The following is a 23,540-nucleotide window of genomic DNA, read 5'->3' on the forward strand; positions in this document are numbered from 1 at the left end:
AACTTCGGGACTCATTCTATGAAGCCAGCATCACTTTGATTCCCAAGCCAGACAGAGACCCAGAAAAAAAAAAAAAGTTGTGGTCTTTCCAGACTTCTTCTTGTGGTTGATTTCTAGTTTCATAGTGTTATGGTAGGAGAAGTGCATGGTATAATTTCAATTATTTTGTATTTGTTGAGGCCTGTTTTGTGACCTGATATGTAATTCATTCTAGGAAATGTTCCATGTGCACTTGAAAAGAATGTGTATTCTGCTATTTTAGGATGAAATGTTCTCAGTATGTCTGTTAAATTCATCTGGTCCAGTGTGCCATTCAAAGCCATTGTTTCCTTTTTGATTTCCTGTTTAGATGATCTGCCCATTGATGTAAGTGGGGTGTAAAGTCCCCTACTATTGTTGTATTATCAATTAGTTCCCTTACATTTGTTATTGTTTTTTATATTTGGGCATTTCCATAATGGGTGCATAAATATTTATAATTGTTGTATATTCTTGTTGAATTATCTCCTTTAAGATTCTATAGTGTCCTTTTATGTCTCTTGTTACAGTCTTTGTTTTCAAGTCTAGTTTGTCTGCAATTTAATTTAGCAATATAAGTATTGCTATTCTGGCTTTCTTTTGACATCCATTTGCATGATAAATGTTTCTGCATCCTCTCACTTTCAATCTGTAAGGGACTTCAGGTCTAAAATGAGTCTCATATAGGCAGCAGGTCTTGCTTTTTTAATCCATTCTGACACCCTATATTTTTTGATTGGAGTGTTTATTCCATTTACATTCAATGGAATTATTAATAGATACGTATTCATTGCCATTTTATTACTTGTTTTGTGGTTCTTTCTGGAGATTTTCTCTGATCCTTTCTTGTCTTTCTTTTGTTTTTTGCTGATTTTCTCTAGTGATATATTTCGATTTCATTCTCTTTATCTCTTTATTCTTTGTAGGTTTATTAGTTTCTGATATACGGTTACTATTAAGTTTGTATATAACCTCTTCCTCAAACAGCAGTCTATATTAAATTGATGGTCATGCAAGTTTGAACCCATATTTTCTCCTCTCCTTTCCATGTTTTGGGTATATGGTACTATATTTTATATCCTTTACCTGCTAGTTCTTGACCGATTTTTACAGAAATATTCATTTTACTTACTAATTTCACATTTTCTTTCTAGAAAAGATGACTGTGTATGAAGATATTAAACAAATTTCAAATTTCAATGAATAGATGTTATCAGATCACATCTCCTGACTGCAATATAATTAAATTAGAAATTTTTAATAAATCCATCATAAAACTTTTTTAAAAAGTAAGAATCACATTGCTGAATAATTTTTAGACCTTAGATCAAAATAGACTATCAGTTCCTTCTTAACTTGGCCATTTTGGTGACTTCTTAGAAGGCCCTAAAGAAATCACTAAGAAAGAATGACTATGCACTGGTTCAGAGAACATAGTGGTGTTCTCTGGAGTGGTGATATGACCTTTAGGCTGTGGCATCTGGGTACACCTGGATGAGTACCTGCAGAGCACGAAGGAAATAGGAGACAGGGGCTCTCATTGGATGCTGATATCTCACATTCTACGTCCCTAAATTTTCTTTTCCTACGGTGACCTTCATTTCAGGAAATGACATCAGCATCATCCAGTTGTTGAGGTCTCAAGCCCATTTTTTCTCACAGCCTATATCCAATCCACCATTCCACCATGCTGACTCTGCCTTCTAAATGAAGACAGAATCTGACTGTCCTTAGGACCAGCAGTTCCGTCCAAACCACTATGATCTTTGCCCAGACCACTGTAACAACATCGTAAGTGGTCTCCCAGCTTCCACCTTTGTTCTCCACAGTCTCCTCATACACCAGCCATGAGTGAACCTCTTTTAAAGGGAAGTCATCATTTTAATAGGTTAGGTCAAGCCTTCCAAGGACTGCTCATCACATTTGGATTTCTCTTGTACTCCATCTATTCTAGTCATTCTGATCTCCTTCTTTTTCCATGAGTATCAGATCTTATTCTCCTTCAAGGCTTCGCATTTAAGCAATTTTTGCCTAGAACACTCTTTGCCACATAGGTACAGACTAAAGAGGTTCTAGTTAAGCTTCAGGTGATAATTTAGATAAAAGAGCAGAGTTCAAGAGGTTCAAGCATAATATTATAGGCTGGTGATTATAAGTATTATTTTGAAAACTATACTTTGACACTGATGTGTTCTAAGGAAGACAACATTGGCTGTGAAATTTGTGTTTTGGAAAATATGAAGCAGTGGCAGTAAAGGGAATAAAAGGGAAGGGATTACTGTAATAATCCAGGAAAGAAGCTTACCCTCAATAAATTGATGATGGGAAGAGAAAATAAGAAATGTAAAAAGGAGATTTCCAGGAAAGATGACAGAGTAGAAGGATCCTAAGCATACCTCATTTCATGGATACAGTTAGGTAACACCCAGTGTAAAGAACCCAAAATATGACCCAGAGACTGGCAGATCAGACCCTCCATAGCTAAATGTAGGGAAGAGGCCACATCAAAGAGGGTAGGAAGGGCACGGACAAAGTTGGTAGCTAAACAGACAGTTAGAACTGTTTTTGGGAGGGAGGGACACAGCAGGCATGGAATGGGAAAAGAAACAGACCCTCACACCTGGCACTCAAGGCATGGGCCCTGCACTTGGAAGACAAATCCCTGTAACACTTGACTTTGAAAACCAGAGGGGCTAATTTCTTGAGTTCTTACAATGAGTGTGGCTTACCACCTTCTGGAACTTTAAAAATCAGCAGGTTCAGCTCTGGGAGAGCCTGGATGGTGAGAGGAAACTGAGTTTCCCTAAACAGACAGCACAACAAAGGGCCCCCAGGAGTTACAGCACAGAAGCAGCAGTTAAAAGCCTGGGCTATACAGGAGAGGGATTTGTTTATTAAACTCAGAGCATGTGCTGGAGGAGCAAGAATCTATAGAAGTCTTCTCTAGGAACAAAAAAGCTGGTTGTGTCAGTTCTCTCCCTCACTCCAGCATAGATGGAGACACTGGTGGGAATCAGCAAAGCAGCAATTTCTCCACCTAACTTAATACCACCGGTGCCCCACTCCTGCACATTTCTGCAGATCGCCTCCCTCCAACCCAGTAGGCCTCGGCAGAAGTTTTGAGCAGCTGCGTGTAGGTCCCATCCTGCAGTGGACTGGCACGGAATCACATTCTCCTATGGACCTGCCCCCAACCCCCCCCCCCAAAACTGTGATAGGAGTTTTCTAAGTGGATCCAGGTCCTCTCCCACAGCAGACTGCACAAATTTTCCAACTCTGAGCTCCCTACCCCCATGCTCTCCTACAGAACTGCCCCCTCTAATACGCCCTTGGCCAAATCCCAAAGAGGTGCCACAAGCCTGGCAGTCTGCAAACAGCCCTGATCAGCACCACTCCAAAGTGACCCCTGCCCCAGGTAAGGGGAGATAACCACATGTAGCTGTCCCACTGTGGTCCCTGCAGAGGGCTGAGGGCAGAACGCTGGTCTGATTTCAGGCTGTGCCAACCAACCAAAGTTTCTCAGGGCACAACACAGGGGAAAAAACCCTGTAGTTCGTTACTACTGCATTTCTGGCAAATGCCTGGTTGGTTTCAATTCTAGCCTAAGGTGGCCCCAGACTGGCCCACTAACAACCGATGGACAAACCCTACCCACAACAGGCAAAGAAAACCATTCCAGATGACAGAACTGAAGGAAAATATGCCTCAGCTATAACAGTAGGGTACGCGCAACACACATAGGATACATCCCTCAAGTGCCAGATTCTGGTGAACAGGGGACACTGTACTATAGGGCACTGCAGGGCCTCTTCTTCATAAGACCATTAGTTTCAAGAGCAGGAAACATAGCTGACTTTCCTAACACATGGAAACAGACACAGAGAGACAAAATTAGGAGGCAGAGGAATCTCTGAAATCAAAGAAGAAATCAAAATAGACATGGAAACAACTGAAAACGGAAACACAATGATCCAAATCTTTGATATAATAGCAATAGCTACTCTAAGAGGGAAGTTGATAGCAATACAGGCTTACATCAAGAAGCAAGAAAAATATCAAAAACCAACTTAATCTTGCACCCAAAAGAGCTAGAAAAGGAACAGAAAAGACCCCAAACCAGGAGAAGGAAAAACAAATGAAGATTAGAGCAGAAATAAATAAAATAGAAACTAAAATAACAATAAAACAGATTAAAAAACATATCTGGTTCTTTGAAAAGATCCACAAAGTTGAAAATCCCAGCCAGATTGTCTAAAAAAGAAAAAAAAAAAGGAGAAGAAGAAAGAAGAGGAAGAGGAAAGAGAGGAAGTAGAACAGGAGCAGAAGAATGAGATGAAAAAGAAGGAAGAGGAGGAGGAGGAACAGAAGGAGGTAGAGGAGAAGAAGAAAATTTGAACAGAGTAATTACCATCAATGAAATTGAATCAGTAATCAACAAAACAAACCCAACAAAGGGGAGGCTGGGTGACTCAGTTGGTTAAATGTCTGACTTCAACTCAGATCATGATCTCTCGGCTCATGGGTTTGAGCCCCAAGTTGGGGTTTATGCTGACAGCTCAGGCTGGAGCATGCTTCAGATTCTGTATCTCCCTTTCTCATTCCTCTTCCCCTGTGCTCTCTCTCTCTCTCTCTCTCAAAAATAAATAAACATTAAAAAAAAACCCTCCCAACAAAGTCCAGGGTCAGAAAGCTTTAAAGGTAAATTCTACCAAACATTTAAAAAAGAGTTAATACCTATTCTTCTCAAGCTATTCCATAAAATAGAAAAGGAAGAAAAGCTTTCCAATTCATTCTGAGGACAGCATTACCCTAATACCTAAACCAGACAGAGACACTGTAAACTATTGGGACTACAACAAAATTAAAAGTTTTTGCATAGTAATTGAAACAACCAACAAAACTAAAAGACAGCCTACTAAATGGGAGGAAGTATTTGCCGATGACATATCTGATAAAGGGCTAGTATCCAGAACATATAAACACCTGATACAACTCAACACCCGAAAACTAATTAATCCAATTAAAAATGGTTAGAAGATATGAATAGAGATTTCTCCAAAGAAGACATCTAGATTACCAACAGACACATGAAAAGATGATCAATATCACCCCTCATCGGGGAAACACGAATCAAATTCACAATGAGATATCAACTCACATCTGTTGGAATGGCTAAAATAAAAACACAGGAGGGGTGCCTGGGCTACTCGGTAAATTAAGCATCTTACTCTTGGTTTCAGCTCAGGTCATGGTCTCATTGTTCATGAGTTTGAGCCCTTCATCAGGCTCTGCACTGACAGCACAGAGCCTCCCTGAAATTTCTTTCTCCCTCTCTCTCTCTGCCTCTCCCTGGCTTGCCCTCTCTTTCTCTCCAAACATAAATAAACACCAAAAAAATGTTTTAAAAGCTTAAGAAACAACAAAGTTAGTAAGGATGTAGAGAAAAAGAAACCCTCATGCATTGTTTGTGGAAATGCAAACTCAGAGCCACTGTGGAAAACCATATGGAGGTTCCTCAAAATATTGAAAATGGAATTACTGTATAATCCAGTAATTCCACTACTGGGTATTTATACAAAGAATACAAAAACACTAATTTGAAAAGATATATGCACCCCTATGTTTATTGCAGAATCATCTCTAGTAGCCAAATTATGGAAGCAGCCCAAGTGTCCATGAATAGATGAAGGATAAAGAAGTGGTATATGCACAATGGAATATTACTCAGCTATGAAAAATAATGAAACCTTGCCATTTGCAACAACATGGATTAACCTAGAGGGTATAGCACTAAGCAAAATGAGTCAGTAAAAGAAAGACAAATACCATGTTATTTCACTCCTTTATATGAAATTTAGAAACAAAACAAATGAAGAAAGAAAGAAATAGACAATAAATAAATTAATAACTATATGAAAACAAATTGATAATTACCAGAGGGAGCCCAATGGGTGGGTTATGGGTGAGACAGATAAGTGGATTAGAAGGACACTGATCATGATGATGATCACTGAGCACATGTATAGAGTTGTTAAATCACTATATTGTTCACCTAAAACTAATATAACATTGTATGTTAATTATAATTTAATTAGAATTTTAAAAAGCAATACAAAAAGGAGACATTAGCCAAGGGAAATCTCCAAGGCATGATAACCAATTTGTAACATGAACTTAAAAGAGAGGATATAGGGGCGTCTGGGTGGCTCAGTTGGTTAAGCAACCGACTTCGGCTCAGGTCATGATCTCACAGTTTGTGGGTTCAAGCCCAATGTTGGGCTTTGTGCTGACAACTCAGAGCCTGGAGCCTGCTTCAGATTATGTGTCTCCTTCTCTCTCTGCCCCTCCCCTGCTCATTCTCTGTCTTTCTCTCAAATAAAAAAAAATAATAAAGACATAAAAAATTTTTAAATTATTTTTAAAAAGGGAGGATATAGAATAACTTTCAAGTTCATTAAAATTTTATTCAACAATTTGGTGGAAGAGGTCCTAAAGGTGGGAAACAAGAAGAATTACTGGGCTCTAAAAACATGCAATTTTTTCTGGAAACAGACAAAGAAAGTACAAAGATAGCAAGGAGTTTATATACATAGAATCATGACCAGAAAAAAAAAAAGGCTAATAATTGTGTAAGGCTTCTAGTTCACATAAGATTTTAAAATTCAGTGTTTCCACTAATATACATATTTACCTTATTAGTTAGATGGTAACATTGTAAGCACTTTATAGAGAGGTTCAAAGTTTTGATAAATGCTGAACTTCCACTGTCATATGCATTACTAAAGGCTACTAAACAGGCTCAGAAATATATTTAAAATCAAAGATGTTAACTTCTAAAACATAAAACATGCTCATATATTTCTAAATTCTAAAGTTTTGATTTCCATACATATAATTACTTCACTAAAGTTTTGAACTTTTAAACAGTCATAATTTTAGTCTTTTTTTTAAGTTTATTTATTTATTTTGAGAGAGAGAGCGTGTGAGCCAAGATGAGGCAGAGAGAGAGGGAGAGAGAGAATCTCCATGCTGTCAGTACAGAGCCCTAGGGGGGGCTTGATTTCATAAATCAGACAGATTTATGACCTGATCTGATCATAACCTGATCATAACCTGAGTGAAATCTGCAGCTGGACACCAACTAGTGGAACCACTCAGCCACCCTACCTTAATCTTTTTATTTTTTTTATGTGAAGAGCCCATTTCTCCTTATAATTTACCTACGTGTCTATTTGCTCCTTACTACATAATTTTAACAATTCATTTAATAATATTACCAATAACATGTGTTTCTATTCCCTTACTTTCATATAGCAATAAGTAATATTTTTAAGGCCAAAATACTAAATTCTAAACAAGCATAAGAAGTACAGTCTTTAATTTTATTTGATAAAGCCACTGTATTTCATCACAAATTATATGAAAATTAGCCGTGTCTTCCACTTTGTTGCTAAAGTTTTTGCACAAAATAATAATACAATTTTATAATAATTTCTAATTTCAAATAGCACTATAAATACAAATGGCTGATATATTTTCCTTGGTTTGTGGTTTTTCTTATCTGATGATTATTATTGAAATAGGGGGTATTTTCTGAGACATTTAGGCTTTATTCTAAATATTCTAGGCTTTATTCTCTTAAGGAAAAGTTGGGTTTCAATTTACTGAGAGCAGTTAAAGTAAGAGCATCATCATTATATGTTGGCATTATACAAATATTCAACTATTTTCTCCTTCAATTAAAAAATAATCTTTTTAAATATCTGATTGCTGAGATATTTTATTCTCAGCATTTATATCCAATGCCTTCACCAAAGCCCCTGACAATTACTGGTAAAATATTTAGTTTTATCTAGATTTCTAGAATTATGGGATAAAAACCAGTGTAAAGTAATACCAAGCTCTATTTGTGTGATCTTCTTTTCCTTTTCCTTTTCTTTCTTTCTTTCTTTTTTTTTTCTTAGTTGTATAAAAATTTTTCCAGATACATTTTCTGGGAATGAGTTTTCAAATTGCAATTTTGGACATATTTCCCCATGCATTCGTAAAATGAATTGAATTGTAGTTCCTCTAAGGACCACTAAATAAATGAAACCAGCTTATAAATTTTTCAGAAACGCCCTCAGAGTCTCAAGTACACTTTGTCATTTGTTTTGTCTAAGCTTTTTAATTCTCTTTGAAATAAACAGAAACAGCTCTGCCAAACAGCTCTCACCATTGGAAACTGTTTTTCCCCCTCCCTGTGAGCTAGAACACTTTTTAAAAGGAGTATTTAGAGATAATTAATGAATACTATAATATTTTAAAGAACAAAGATGGAGGGAATTAACAATGAAATGGTAAGTGCCAAAACACTACACAGTGGTACCATAAGCACAATCATGTAATAAATTCAAATAATGGGATCCTTTGGAATTTTCTGAGCACTATACACTTAAATTTTCCAATCAATCCAGAGCAGAAGATAGAGGTTAGTTGTGTTTCAACTCTAGGTATAATTGACAATCAAAAACCGAATGTTTTTAAGATGTACAACTTGATGCTTTTATACTTATATATATTGTGAAATGTTCACCACACTCAAGGTAATTCGCATTCCCATCACATCACATAGTTAACCTTTTTTTGTGTATGGGAGTAGGGAGATCATTTAAGATCTATTCTCAGAAAATTTAAAGTATACAATACAATATTATTAACTATAGTCACAATGTTGTACATTAGAACTCCAGGACTTATATATCTTGCATAACTGAAACTCTGTACCCCTTTGACCAAAATCTTCCCCCATTTCTCCCATTCTTTAGGCTCTGGCAACCACCATGCTATTCTCTGATGCTAAGTATTTGATATTTTTGGATCCTACATACAGGTGAGATCATGGAGTAGCATGGTGGTTGCCATGGTTAGTTCATCATTGCTTCTAATGATACTGATGGAAAAGATAACTTTTCTTACCAGTCCGTTTAGGGATATATAGACTGGAAAGGAAGGATGGAGAAGGCATTGAAAACTATCACACTGACCCCACATATGGTCTACAGGTAACATACCTCTTAATTTTTGTTATTATTAATCATATCCCTCTCAAGAAGTTAACATCTGGTAACTAAACTACTATATTTGAAGTGTTATAACAATATTGGAATTAAAACACTTAATAGAATATGATATCCTTTAGTATAAATGCAAAGTTGGAAATTTGGACTGAGTCACTAACAATAGATATTACATGGATAAAAAGCAAACTTTCATACAAAATTTTACAAACTAATTTTACAAATCTAAAACTCCTTCACCAGGGGTGCCTGGGTGGCTCAGTCGATTAAGCGTCCGACTTTGGCTCAGGTCATGATCTCACGGTTCATGGGTTCAAACCCCGCGTCGGGCTCTGTGCTGACAGCCAGCTTAGGGCCTGGAGCCTGCTTCAGATTCTGTATCTCTCACTCTGACCCTCCCCTGTTCACGCTGTCTCTCTCTCTCTCTCAGAAATAAATTAAAAACATTAAAAGTTTTTTAAAAAAAACCTCCTTCACCTTATTAAAGATATATAAAATGGTTAAAAAGATTAAATATCAAGAGAGAACAAGATCACAGATTTCAAAAGCCCTCTTCTGCGAGTACCTCCCTTTGGGGAGGAGTACCTGACCCGACTTTATAAGTAATAAAAGAACCTTCAACAGGATGGCTAAGCAAGCCTGATACATGTCCTCAAGAGTTAGGCAATTGATGTCTAACATCAATATGGAAAAGCTAAAAGCAGAGTTGATTTTATTTTCTGTTTTGGTCACAGAGCAAAGCAGAGCTAAGGATCAGTTTATACCAGAGAGCTTGGGGACAAAGTGATTCTCCCTTTAGGCAGAAACATTCAAGAGAGCTGAACCCAAGTCATTTAAAGTCATCAGGTAGGGCAGCCAGAAGGGCCATGGGACCACCAGAGAGAGAGCCTATAGGCTCTGCTCTTTTCAGTGCAGTAGGCTACTGAAAAACAATGGGCCAAGGGGGAAGTGTCATGTCCTCACAGCTCTGGTCAATCGAGAACATTTCTACCATTTTCCCATTCTCTGTCTTTCCAACATTTTGATCCTGAGTGAACAAGATGAGAGACAGTGTAGAAAGACAAGGAGACCTAGAAGAAAAAGTTAACCATACGTCTTTTCCAGCAGCAGACCACGGCAAGGGAAGAAATGTATAACTGTAAATAAAGTAGGAAATGTTGGTTGCTGCATGGTTCTAGATGTCTTTAATGACAAGGCTATTTTTATGCTTTAGTATAGATGCATGCTTACTTATTATGAATGAGCAAGACAGTATGAAATTTTCTTAATCTAAAGGGAGGAGCAATTAGAAACATGGAGATCACACTTGGCTGTGGGATGTGGTGTCACCAGAAAGCAGGAGTGAGACAAGGCTACACAGATTATAGAAAGCAACTTCCCATCTGCATGTTACCATTTTTAATATTAATGTAAGCACTTCTTTTTTAAAAGGCACTACACTGTTTATAATTAATCTTAGTTCACAAAATACTAATATATATACATATATACGTGGTTAACTTCCTTTTTATGAAAGTTATGTTTGTTTTGCCTAAGTATTATTCATCAGTTTAGTTAGTTCTTGTCCTTCTGAAGCCTTGAGTAAGAAGATAAATACTCCCAAATATCTGCAAAAGTAGTTTTGTATCAAAAATTCAATGTAACACACTCTGAGTGTTCTGAGCTCAGCTGATTGTGGAAAATTGCCTTCTTCTGATGAAGTAATCTGCATCTCGATTTTGTCGGCATGGTAAAAACGGCTTCCTCCAAATTGTTTTACAAGGAAATTGGTACTTTGGAAACAATGTTCTCTTTTCTTTAGAGAAAAATACATCTTTGGAAAATTATTTTTCTTTCAAAAAGAGCTTGCTGCTCAAATTTTCTTAAAATATATTCAATTATTGTTTTTAATTTCCTTTTTCAGTTGTTGGTGTGGAAAGATATTTTAGTGTCATAAGTAGTCTATAATAAAATGAACATAACAGACAGTGATCTAAATCAGTAAAACATGTTTTTATATTAAAGTACTGATTTTGTATGTTGGAAAGTTTCTGAAAGTGAAAAAAATCATTGACTAAACTGAATAATAACATATAAAATGGATTCATTAAAAATATTTTTTCTGTAAAATAAATATTCACTTTCTCAGCAAAGCTTTACCATTTTTTTTCGCCTAAAATTATCTGGTAACTTAAGCACCCAAAGAGCTTTTGATTTGGCCAAGGAGGCGTAGCTATCTAGGGACAGAATCTGGCCTCCTAAGAAAACATTGCCTGCTGTCCCCTGTCCCTTGCATTACAATGAGTCCTCTGAGTCATTCTGAGAGTTAAAACTGACTGAACAATGAATCTGCAAGTAATTTTTAGACTTTACTTTTTAGGCATTTTGCAGCTCAAAATAAGACAGTATTATATAGTAAAGAGTTTGGCTTTGAAGTCAGACAGACTTAGACTTGAATATTGGCTCTGCCTCTCAGTGACTTTGAGATTTCAGGATTTAATTAACTTTTGGGTCTTTATTTTCTTGTAATAGACATTTCAGTGAAAGGTACTTATCATTATCCCTGACCCAGTAAACATATAGACAACTGGAAATCTGGCATGTGGTTGTTTCTATGTGAGAATAAGAAACACATGTAAAATGTAAAACTTAGTGAATAGCAAGATAAAAGTAATATGAAAAAAATATGAAAAGTTAGACAAGACAACCATGGATTTTTTAGTGTAGAATGTGACATTTCAAAGAGATTCACAAAGATCATTAAAGTCTTTAGGATTAACTGACATTTAAACTGAATCTTCAACAAACTGAATATTGGATAACAGTATCTGAGTACTTGACTATGCAGCACACGCTGGAAATGGGGTTCAAAGTTTAAATATAATGAGCAATTATACTCTAGTGAAATGAATTATGAGGTACGATACAAGGTTAAGTGAACAGAGAGGAAAGGGTTGGTTAACACCATGTGAGTAAACGTGTGTGTTGGTAGGGGGCAGTGGGTATGTGTCATATAGCAAGAGTTAAGGACTAGTGAAGGATGGTTTACAGAGAAGGAGATGCTGAGAGCTGAATTAAAATTTACCCTTAGAATCTTATCATTTTTTGTAACACTTCTTCATTTGTAATTTTGTGCGTGCAACTTTAACACCTATGTTTCCCAGTAAAATATAAGATTCTAATTAGTTCATATCTATTGTCTATTACTATTTCTACTAGCTGGAAACCAATGAAAAGTTTTTTATTTAATGTTTATTTACTTCTGAGAGAGAGAGAGAGAGCAGGGGAGAGGCAGAGAGAAAGGGAGACACAGAATCTGAAGCATACTACAGGCTCTGAGCTGTCAGCACCAAGCCCTATGCAACCCTACTCATGAACTGTGAGAGATTATGACTTGAGCTGAAGTCGAACATTTAACCAATTTGCCACCCTGGCACCCCCCAGTGAAAAGTTTTAAGCCCATCCTTCACCCAGCAAACTACCATTAATTTAGTAATCACACAGAACAACTATTAGGGAGGGTAGGGAAAGAGCTTGTCATTCACGTGGAAACTGTCTGTAGTTCACTCCTCTGTGGTAGGACCTTTCAGGATCAGCAGAGAGGCACTGATATTTTCACACCCTGCTCTGATTTCTTATTCTGAGTTGTCTAATATACATTTCCCTCAGCCTTTACTATCACAGATCCTTCAACCCTGATCTTTTTAAGTAGCCCACTAGCTGATAATACTGTTAGCCACTTTCCATATATCAGAGTAGAACAACTTCATGTTGTCTTTTTTTTTTTTTAATGCAAAGTGACCACAAGATATACTGATTGATAATCTGCCCACTGGGAGAATTTATCGACTCAGTAGGCTTTCAGGAACACCTTGGAGTCTGGCTCAGTAACTCTAGGGGAATTCAACACTGACTTGTATTAGCATATTATGAGAGCCCTTGGCTATAATGTTTTCCCCTCCTTGGTCATCTCACATGAGAACATCCATGTTGCCATAGAAGGAACAGCAGTATACGGAAGTAGGCCAGTGGAATTTTGAATCATTTGCTTATAGAACTTTTTTAAAGTTTTAAGAACACTGGAAACCTTATTTTGGAATATGCCACTTTCTCTTTTTTTAAGTTTTTTAAAAAGATTTATTCGTTTTTTGAGAGAGACAGAGCGTGAGTGGGGGAGGGGTACAGAGAGAGGGAGACACAGAATCTGAAACAGGCTCCAGGCTCTGGGCTCTCAGGAGAGAACCCAACGTGGGGTTTGAACTCACTAACCATGAGATCATGACCTGAGCTGAAGTAGGACACTTGACCAACTGAACCACTCAGGCGCCCTTGGAATATGCTACTTCTAACTGATAAATTAATGTTGCTGATTGTGCCCAACTTCATGGCATGGTAGGTCAGTTTGCATTCATTTCATGATAGGAAGCTCTGTTCACAAGTTTATTTGGTATACCTTGTAGTTCAAGTCAGGACAGATTTGGAACTTTTTGCTATACAGATGAATAGGAATTTAGAAATCTAGTCATATGTTTTGGTCCTAATCTCTAATGATCTATTAGCCCCACCGAGGAATCCTCCCAATCAAAATGGTTTCATTACCTTTTTCAGCCTTTGCTGGATATCAAGGAGACTTACTCTCTTTGGGGGAATAAAATGCTGATTCTAGGCCTGTGTAACCCCCAAACCCTAACATGCTCCCTGAAGTCAGGAAGCCCTTTTCAATAGCACCATCATTCACATTATCATCATTGCAGCATTTATAAAACATACTGATGGTTTTTCACCGCATTTACTATTGTTCTTTCATGGGGCAAAATTAGAGAGTTACAAAAGATATATTACTCCAACATTCCTACTTGGATTTTTAATTCCAGTCTCTGATTCAATCTGGAATGTTCAAGTACAAGTCGCCTGGTGCATTTCTAATTGTTTCTTAATCCATCGTTACAGATTTTGTGGCTAAACCCTGAAATTAAAAGTTGACAACACTATAGAAGACAATAGGTTAGAATGTCTTTGCTGTATTTACATCACTGAATGAGAATCCGCAAAACATACCTGTATAATTTTTCTAAATTAAACTTATCTTCTCCATTATTCCATGATTTCTTCAATCTTTCTCACCTTAATAAATGGCAATATACTGCCCCAGTTTCTCAGACTAAAAACCTCAGTGTCCTTTATTTTCATCTTATATTCCATTTCATTGGCAAGTCCCACTGACTCTACCTCCAAAAGTTATCCTAAATCCAATCATCTCTTCCATTTACACTTTTTTTTTTTTTGAAAGCAAAAATGGTGTGGAAATTTTCTGGACAAGCGTGGAAATTTTCAGTCGATGATGTTCTTTTAGGACTTACAGCACTCAAATGATTTCACATACCTATAGAATAAAACCTAAATTGTTACCAAACTTACAAGGCCCTCCATCTCTTGGACCCTGTCTATGTCTTGAGCCTCATTTCTAGTGTTCTCTGTTTTCTAGTCCACTTCAGCAACACTGCCTTTATATTATTTTTCAAACTTCCCCACATTTTCCCCCTTATCTTTCAATGTTTGAAAGACTATTCATTCACTAATATTTCCCCATCCCTTTGCTCTTTCAATCACTTAGGTCTCTGCTTAAATTTCATTCTAGAAAAGTCTTACCTGATTATTCACCTAAAGTAATGCATCATTATGCATATAGAAGCACTATATTACAATGCTTCTTTCTCATCACGCTCCTATTATTTTACTTTATCTTAATATTTATAGCATAATATATTTATTTACTAGTTATACTTTATTGTGTTCCTCCAGTAGAATATAATCCTATGGGGTCAGATTCCTTTATATCTGTCTCCTCTTATATCCTCAGACTGGTGACGAGTACACAGTAGAAACTCAAGAAAATATTTGTTGAATGACTGAAAGAATGAATAAATAAATAGTATAGTCAAGGGCAAACCTAGAAATATTCTGGATCATGGCAGTGAGAATTAGAATGGAAAAGAGGGAGCACAAAATATTGCACAAAAAGAACTGATGATTTTGTGAATGGAAGATTCAAAGACAGAGAAAACAGTGAAAGTGATCTTACACTTTTGGCCTATGTTTCTAGGAAGTTGATGGTGGCTTTATCCTGGGCATGACAACATAAGTTATGAGTAGATTATCATTTTTCATGCATAGGTTGAAATGGAAGACTTGACCTTGAAGAAAGATAAAATAGTCAATTGGGGAAGAATGAGATTCCTTCCCATAACTCAAAGTTCAAGTAACCCTCTGAAAGCTAATTAGTAAAAATAAGAAGGAAAATATTTAATTTGTTCTGTTGATATAAACAACTCTCCTATATGCTCAGTGATACTAACATATCAAAAGAATGAAACTGTCAGTAGAGAAATGAATAGAATAAGAAAACAGATTTCAGAGAAACAAAATTCAGCAGTATGGATTCATCACTGCTAAGAAATAAGAAATAATTTGGGGGAATCTGAGAAATTTGGCCCCTTGATAGTGTTCTCTGCTGTGGGAGGTAGGAATAATTTACTAGGCTTCTTCATAAAACAGATGAAATATCTCTTGAGGCTATCTGCTTTTCTATTCTTTCATACCATGGTCACCAGGCAAGCTTTTGATCAATAATTAATTTTCTTATATAGGTCAAATACCAGGAAATAAGCTGCTCTAGGTAGAAATGTGATCACTAGAGTAAATTAATATATTGGAAATTTGATTTATTTATCAATCTTCTGTGAGTTTAGTTAACATCAGCTCAATTTTGGGTTGAGAGTTTTAAAAACCCAAGTAGTTGAAAAATCTGGTTTGTGGATTTTTAAGGATGAATATTTCATCTTGGATGTTATGAGGGTGTTTATTGAATACTCAGTCTAGCTATTTAGGCTACTTATACCTAACTGTACATTTTCATTCCTATTTCAATAAATTATCTGACTTTCCACATATTTCAATCATGTAGTAATTCTGGATATTAATTTTGCTTAGATTAATTCATGATTTGTAGAACAATAATTAGAGCTAATGGGCTTTGATAATAGTTTAGAAAGGAAAGGTCATATAATCCAGTAATTTACCATAGCTAAGCAAATCTAATTTGGTAACTTAATGATGAGCTCTAATCCTTTTTACTTTCCTCTTTCCCTTAGTTTTTCTTCAGAAAATAAGTGAAAAGTTATTGAATATAATACCAGTATATGCTTAAATTTTCATTATGAAACTTCTGTTCACAGACTCTTATTATGAGAATAGAATTTAGGAATTTTGTAAAAAATCTTCTAGAATTTTGTCTGAAGTGTTATGATTTAAATGTTCATTATACAAATTTATCCTTAAAATTTCAACTATATCTTAAGTTCCTTAAAATGCATGCTTTATTTTTTGAGTACAACATAAATATTAACAGTGTTTAGTTAGCATAAAACACATAAAGTAACAATTCAGTGTTGATGGTGTGTAAACCCTGTGTGTCAAGATTCCTTTGGCTGCAATCATCAGGACTTAACCTTGGCTAACTTGAGTAAAACTGGAAAGATGGGGCTAACTCAATGATCCAAAGGAGAAATCCATAGAATGAGGAATCAAGACAGCCCTACAAACCCTAAAATATTTGACAGCATATTATAAAATATGTTAAAATAGAAAAATATTGTTCGTTTGCTTTTTATCACCAGTGATAACACCAAGTAACACCTTGGAACATTTAATTTTCATTGACTTAACCCAATTTAAAAAATTTTTGTTCCTCAGTTAATAATATCTATACTTTAAATCCATTTATGCTTTGAATAAAAAGGTCATAAAAAACAATATCATGTTAAATATGCACCCTGTATGGTCCCTTATTGCAAGGTGTTTATGATTTTTAGCTTTTGTGTGCTACAAAATGAAATAAATGAGAAGCAAATTACTATGCAATAGAAAACAGTGATGCAGCTGTGATAAATGTAGGTTGCAGACAGTGGCAATCAATAGTTTAAAGGAGCCATTTATTAACATGTAGCAAAAGAGAAGTACTGGATTAGGAAAATAAAAACAATAACTTGCCTTTTCCCAAATGGGTTGTAATAACATAAAATATCAAAAGTAAAACCTTAATCATCACTATTGTTTCTTAAATACATAGTTAACAAAGGCACATCCATCAAATAAGAATAACTAAAATTTATACAAATAAGGGATAATTATAAAACTAAAATTTAATAGCAAGTAAAACTATAAAAACTTCCAAAACAATACATGACTTTCTCTCTCCATATATATATATGTATATATATATATATATATGCTTTAGGAGTCCAATTATCTTGGAGTTTACTTCAATTAAGAGATTTATTCCTAGATATTTTAGGGTTTTTGGTGAAATTGTAAGTGAGATTGATTCCTTGATATCTCTTTCTGTCGCTTCATTATTGCTGTACAGAAATGCAAACAATTTCTTTACATTGGTTTTTATATCCTGCAACTTTGCTGAATTCATATATCAGTTCTAACAATATTAGGTGGAGTCTTTCAGGTTTTCCATATAGGGTATCGTGTCATCTGCAAAGAGTGAAAGTTTGACTTCTTCTTTGCCAATTTGGATGTCTTTTATTTCATTTCGTTGTCTGATGGCTGTGGCAAAGGCTTTCAACACTATGTTAAACAATAGGGGTGAGAGTGAATATCCCTGTCGTGTTACTGATCTCACGGAAAAAGCTCTTAGTTTTTCCCCACTGAGTATGTTATTAGCTGTGGGCCTTTCATATGTGGCTTTTATGATGTTAGGTTATATCCCTTCTTTCCTGACTTTTAAAAAATGTTTTTTTATTGAGAGAGAAAGTAAAGGTGGGGGAGGGGCCGAGAGAGAGGCCGACAGAAAATCCAAAGTGGGCCCTGTGCTGACAGCAGAGAGCCCAATCCAGGGCTGGAACTCATGAAGTCAATGCTTAACCAACTGTGCTACTCAGGCAAGCCTATCCCAACTTTCTTGAGGCCTTCTAATAAGAGAGGATGCTGTATTTTGTCAAATACTTTTTCTGAATCTATTGATGGGATCAAATGGTCCTTATCCTTCTTCTATTAATGTGATGCAGCACGTTGATTGATTTGTGAATAATGAACCAACCCTGCAGCCCAGGAAATGAATCCCATTTGATCATGGTGAATAATTCTTTTAATATACCACTGAATTAGAGTTGCTAGTATTTTGTTGAGAATTTCTGCAACCATCTCATCAGTGATATTGGCCTGCAGTTCTCCTTTTTAGTGGTCTTTTTAGGGTCTTTTTAGGGTCTTTTTCTGGTTTGAAAATCAAACCAGGGTCTTTTAGGGTCTTTTTCTGGTTTGAAAATCAAGGTAATGCTGGCTTCACAGAATGAGTCTGAAAGCTTTCTTTCCATTTCTATTTTTTTTTTTGGAACAGCTTGAGAAGAATAGGTATAAACTCTGCTTGAAATGCCTCACACAATTCCCCTGGGACACCCTCTGGTCCATGACTCTTATTTGTTGGGAGATTTTTGATAACCAATTCAATTTCTTCATGGTTCATATTTTCTATTTCTTCCATTTTGAGTTTTGGTAGTGTGTGGGTGTCTAGTAATTTGTCCATTTCTTCCAGATTGTCCAGTTTGTTGGCATATAATTTTTCATATTATTCTCTAATATTTTTTTTTGTATTTCTGTGGTGTTGGTGTGATTTGTCCTCTTTCATTCATGATTTTATCTATTTGGGTCCTCTCGCTTCTTTTTGAGATGTCTGGCTAGGGGATTATCAATTTTGTTTCTTCTTTAAAAAAGAAACAGTTCTTAGGTTCATTGATCTCTTCTAATGATTTTTTAGATTCTATATTGTTTATTTCTGCCCTAATTTTTATTATTTCTCTTCTTCTGCTGACTTTGGGCTTTCTTTGGTGTTGCCTTTCTAGGTCCTTTAGGTGTGAGGTTAGGTTATATATTTGGGAACTTCTTGGATCTTGAGATACACCTGAATTGCCATGTATTTTCCTCTTAGGACTGCCTTTGCTGTATTCCAAAGGGTTTGGACTGCAAATGAAAGGAGTTCATTTACTTTCATATATTTTTTAAATTTCTTCTTTAACTTCCTCATTGACCCATTCATTCTTTAGTAGAATATTCTTTAACCTCCATGTATTTGGGGGCTTTCCAACATTTTTTCTGTAGTTGATTTCAAGTTTCATAGCACTGTGATCTGAAAATATGAATGGTATGATTTCAATCCTTTTATATTAGTTGAGGGCTGTTTTGTGACCCAGTATGAGATCTGTTTTGGAGAATATTCCATGTACATTTGAGAAGAATGTATATTCTCTTTTTGGATGAAGAGTTCTGAATATATCTGTTAGGTCCATCTGGTCCAATATGTCATTTAGAGCCATTGTTTCCTTATTGATTTTCTGCCTAGATGATCTGCCCATTGCTGTAAGTTGAGTATTAAAGTCCCCTACAATCACAGTATTATTTTCTATATATTTCTTTATGTTTGCAATTAATTGATATATATATTTGGGTACCTTCATGTTAGAGGCATAAACATTTATAATCGTTACCTCTTCTTAATAGACATACCCCTTAATTGTGATATAATGCCCCTTTTCATCTCCTATTACAGTCTTTGTTTTAAAAACTAGTTTGTCTGATGTAAGTATGGCTACTCCATCTTTCTTTTGATATGCAGTAGAATGACAGATGGTTCTCCAACACCTCACTTTCAATCTGCAGGCGTCCTCAGGTCTAAAATTAGTCATTCATAGGTAGCATATAGAGGGATCTTGTTTCTTTATCCATTCTGATACGCTATGTCTTTCGATTGGGGCAGTAAGTCCATTTACATTCAGAGTGAATATTGAAATATATGGATTTACGGGGCACCTGGGTGGCTTAGTCAGTTAAGCATCTGACTTTCGCTTAGGTCATGATCTCGTGGTTCGTGGGTTCGAGCCCCACGTCGGGCTCTGTGCTGACTGCCAGCTCAGAGCCTGGAGCCTGTTTCAGAGTCTGTGACTCCCTCTCTCTCTGACCCTGCCCTGCTCACGCTGTCTTTCTCTCTCTCTCTCTCCTAGAAATAAATAAAAACTTTTTAAAAAAAGAAAGAAATATATGGATTTAGTATCACTGTGTTATCTGTAGGTTTCATGCTTGTGGTTATGTCTTTGGTCCTTTGTAGTCTTTGCTGCCTTTTGCTCACAGAGTCCCCCTCAGAATCTCCTGGAAGGCTGGCTTAGTGGTCATGAGATCCTTTAGTTTGTGCTTGTCTGGGAAAGCTTTTATCTCTCCTTCTATTCTAATGACAGCCTCGCTAGATAAAGGATTCCCATTCAGTACATCGAATATTTCCTGCCACTCCCTTCTGTCCTGCCACATTTCAGTGGACAGGTCTGCTACTACCCTTATGTGCCTATCCTTGTAGGTTAAGGGCTGTTTGTCTCTAGCTCCTTTCAGAATTCTCTCTATTCACCAGTTTCATGATGTATCATAGTGTTGACCTGGTTTTGTTTGTTTGTTAGTTTTTGCTTGCTTTAATTTTGAATGGAGTTCTATGTGCCTCTTGGACTTGGACATCTGTTTCCTTCCCCAGATTAGGGAAATTCTCAACTATAATTGCACCAAGAACCATAAGATCCCTAGGAATAAACCTAACTAAAGAACTAAAGATCTGTACACTGAAAACTAAAGAAAGCTTATGAAAGAAATTGAAGGAGACACAAAGAAATGGAAAACCATTCCACACTCATGGATTAGAAAGAAAAAATATTGTTAAAATGTTGATACTACCCAAAGCAATCTATACATTCAATGCAGTCCCAATCAAAATAGCACCAGTATTCTTCACAGAGCTAGAACAAACAATCCTAAAATTTGTATAGAACCATAGAAGACCCCAAACAGCCAAAGTGATGTTGAAAAAAAATCTAAAGCTGGGGCATCATAATCTTGGACTTTAGCCTGTATTACAAAGCTGTCATCATCAAGACAGTATGGTATTGGCACAAAAACAGACACATAGACCAATGGAATAGAATTCAGAACCCAGACATAGACCAACAAATACATGGGTAACTAACCTTTGACAAAGCAGGAAAGAGTATCCAATGGAAAAAAGACAGTCTCTTAGGTAAATGGTGCTGGGAGACCTGGACAGCAACATGAAGAAAAATAAAACGACCACTTTCTTATACCATACACAAAAATATATTCAAAACGGAAGACCTAAATGTGAGATAGAAAATCATCAAAATCCTGTAGTAGAAAACAGACAGCAAAACCCTTTGACCACAGCTATAGCAACTTACTTGACATGTCTCCAGAGGCAAGGGAAACAAAAACAAAAATAAACTATTAGAACCTCATCAAGATAAAAAGCTTCTTCACAGCAAAGGAAACAATCAACAACACTATAAGGCAACCAACGGAATGGAAGAATATATTTGCTATTTGCAAATATTAGATCAGATCAGATCACATATTAGATAAAGGGTTATTATCCAGATCTATAAAGAACTTATCAAACTTAACACCCCAAAAACAAATAATCCAGTGAAGAAATGGGTAGAAGACATTAATAGACATTTTTCCAAAGAAGACATCCAGATGGCCAACAGAGACATGGAAAGATGCTTAACATCACTCATCCTCAGGGAAATACAAATTGAAAATACACTGAGATACCACCTTGCACTTGTCAGAGTGGCTAAAATTAACAACTCAGGCAACAACAGATGTTGGGCAAGGATGTGGAGAAAGGGGAACCCTCTTACAATGTTGGTGGGAATGCAAAATGGTGCAGCCATTCTGGAAAACAGTGTAGAGGTTCTTTAAAAATTAAAATTACCCTATAATTCAGCAATTTTACTACTAGGAATTTATCCAAAGGATAGAGGAGTGCTGATTCTTAGGGTCACATGCACCCCAATGTTTATAGGGATAGCAGCACTATCAACAATAGCCAAATTATGGAAAGAACCCAAATGTTCATCAGCTGATGAACAGGTAAAGAAGAGTTGATATATATACATATATATACACACACATATGCATGCATACACACACACACACACACACACATATACACACACACACCATGGAATACGATTCGGCAGTGAAAAAGCATGAAATCTTAACATTTCCAACAAAGTGGATTGAGTTGGAGAGTATTATGCTAAGTGAAATAAGTCAGTCACAGAAAGACAGATATCATATGATTTCACTCATATGTGGAATCTGAGAAAGTAAACAGAAGACTATAGAGGAGGGGAAGGGAAGGAAAATAAGATAGAAACAGAGAAGGAGGCAAACCATAAGAAACTCTTAAATACAGAGAACAAATTGATATTTTATGGAGGTGGGGGCTGGGGGTGGAGAAAATGGGTGATGGGCATTGAGGAGGGCACTTTTTGGGTCGAGCACTGGGTGTTATATATAACTGATGAATCATGGGACTCTGATCCTGTTTCCAAGACTACACTGTGTTTTAGCTAACTTGACTAATAAATAATAAATAAAATAAAAATAATGACCAATCTTTTAAAGGATACATTTTTCTCAGAAAATACAGGGAAGGAAAAAGATCAAAATTACCCTTAAAAATAAAGAAATTTACTGAGGGGAGAGGACATAGGTGAAATTCGAGGACAAACCCCCACACAGAGGTGAAGAAGGGATACAGATATTGGAAGGTTTCTGCTTTGGTAGGCATAGCAACGTGAGGCAGTAGTCGGAATCATGACCTAATTATTGTTCCTGTGTGCTGTTGCTTTCCTTGGAGCAGATGCTATGAAGCTCTTCAATGGGCATCAGAAATCCAGGACAAGATAGGACTACCAAGGCTAGGGTATCCAGACAACATACTGACTACCAAGAAGGACGTCAGCAATGACAAGAATAGAGTATGAATAGAATATATCACCTTTGTACATCTCTCAAAGAGGCAGCTCATTCAAGGAAGAGCTGCTTTGACTTATGGAATCACCACTCTTTTCTCCCAGAAAATTTGAATATATTGATAGCACTATCTAGATTTGATATGATATAGAAGGCCTTACCTAGGCTTCATGATGAGGTCATGTAGTAGATCAGCCTTTTTCTAAAGCTCTCTTTTTTAAGGTGAACAGTACTTACTATCAATAAAATGGTACATTTTAATTGAAAAATAAAAAAGAGAAAAAGGTCATAATGTTTTCATGCAATACACACTTGGTTCTTTAAATAACAATTGTGACAAAAAGCAGAAAGAATTATGGAATGCTACTCTTGTGAAGCATACAAAACACCAACATTTTGGATTGTTTAAAGAACATAATTTAAAGAAGTGTCTTAAACAATTTTCGAAGTACTGTAGTACCCAGTATACAGAAGCATGACCTAGGTGGGCATAGGAATGCAGGTCAGAAAAGAAAGAAATATGATGCTGGTACTACTCAATTTCTTCAAAATCACTGAGCAAAAAAAAGCAGCATTGAACTTCCATACTGATTGTATACAACT

The sequence above is a fragment of the Crocuta crocuta genome, unplaced genomic scaffold (genome assembly GCF_008692635.1).
Source record: "Crocuta crocuta isolate KB4526 unplaced genomic scaffold, BGI_CrCroc_1.0 scaffold442, whole genome shotgun sequence".
NCBI lineage: Eukaryota > Metazoa > Chordata > Mammalia > Carnivora > Hyaenidae > Crocuta > Crocuta crocuta.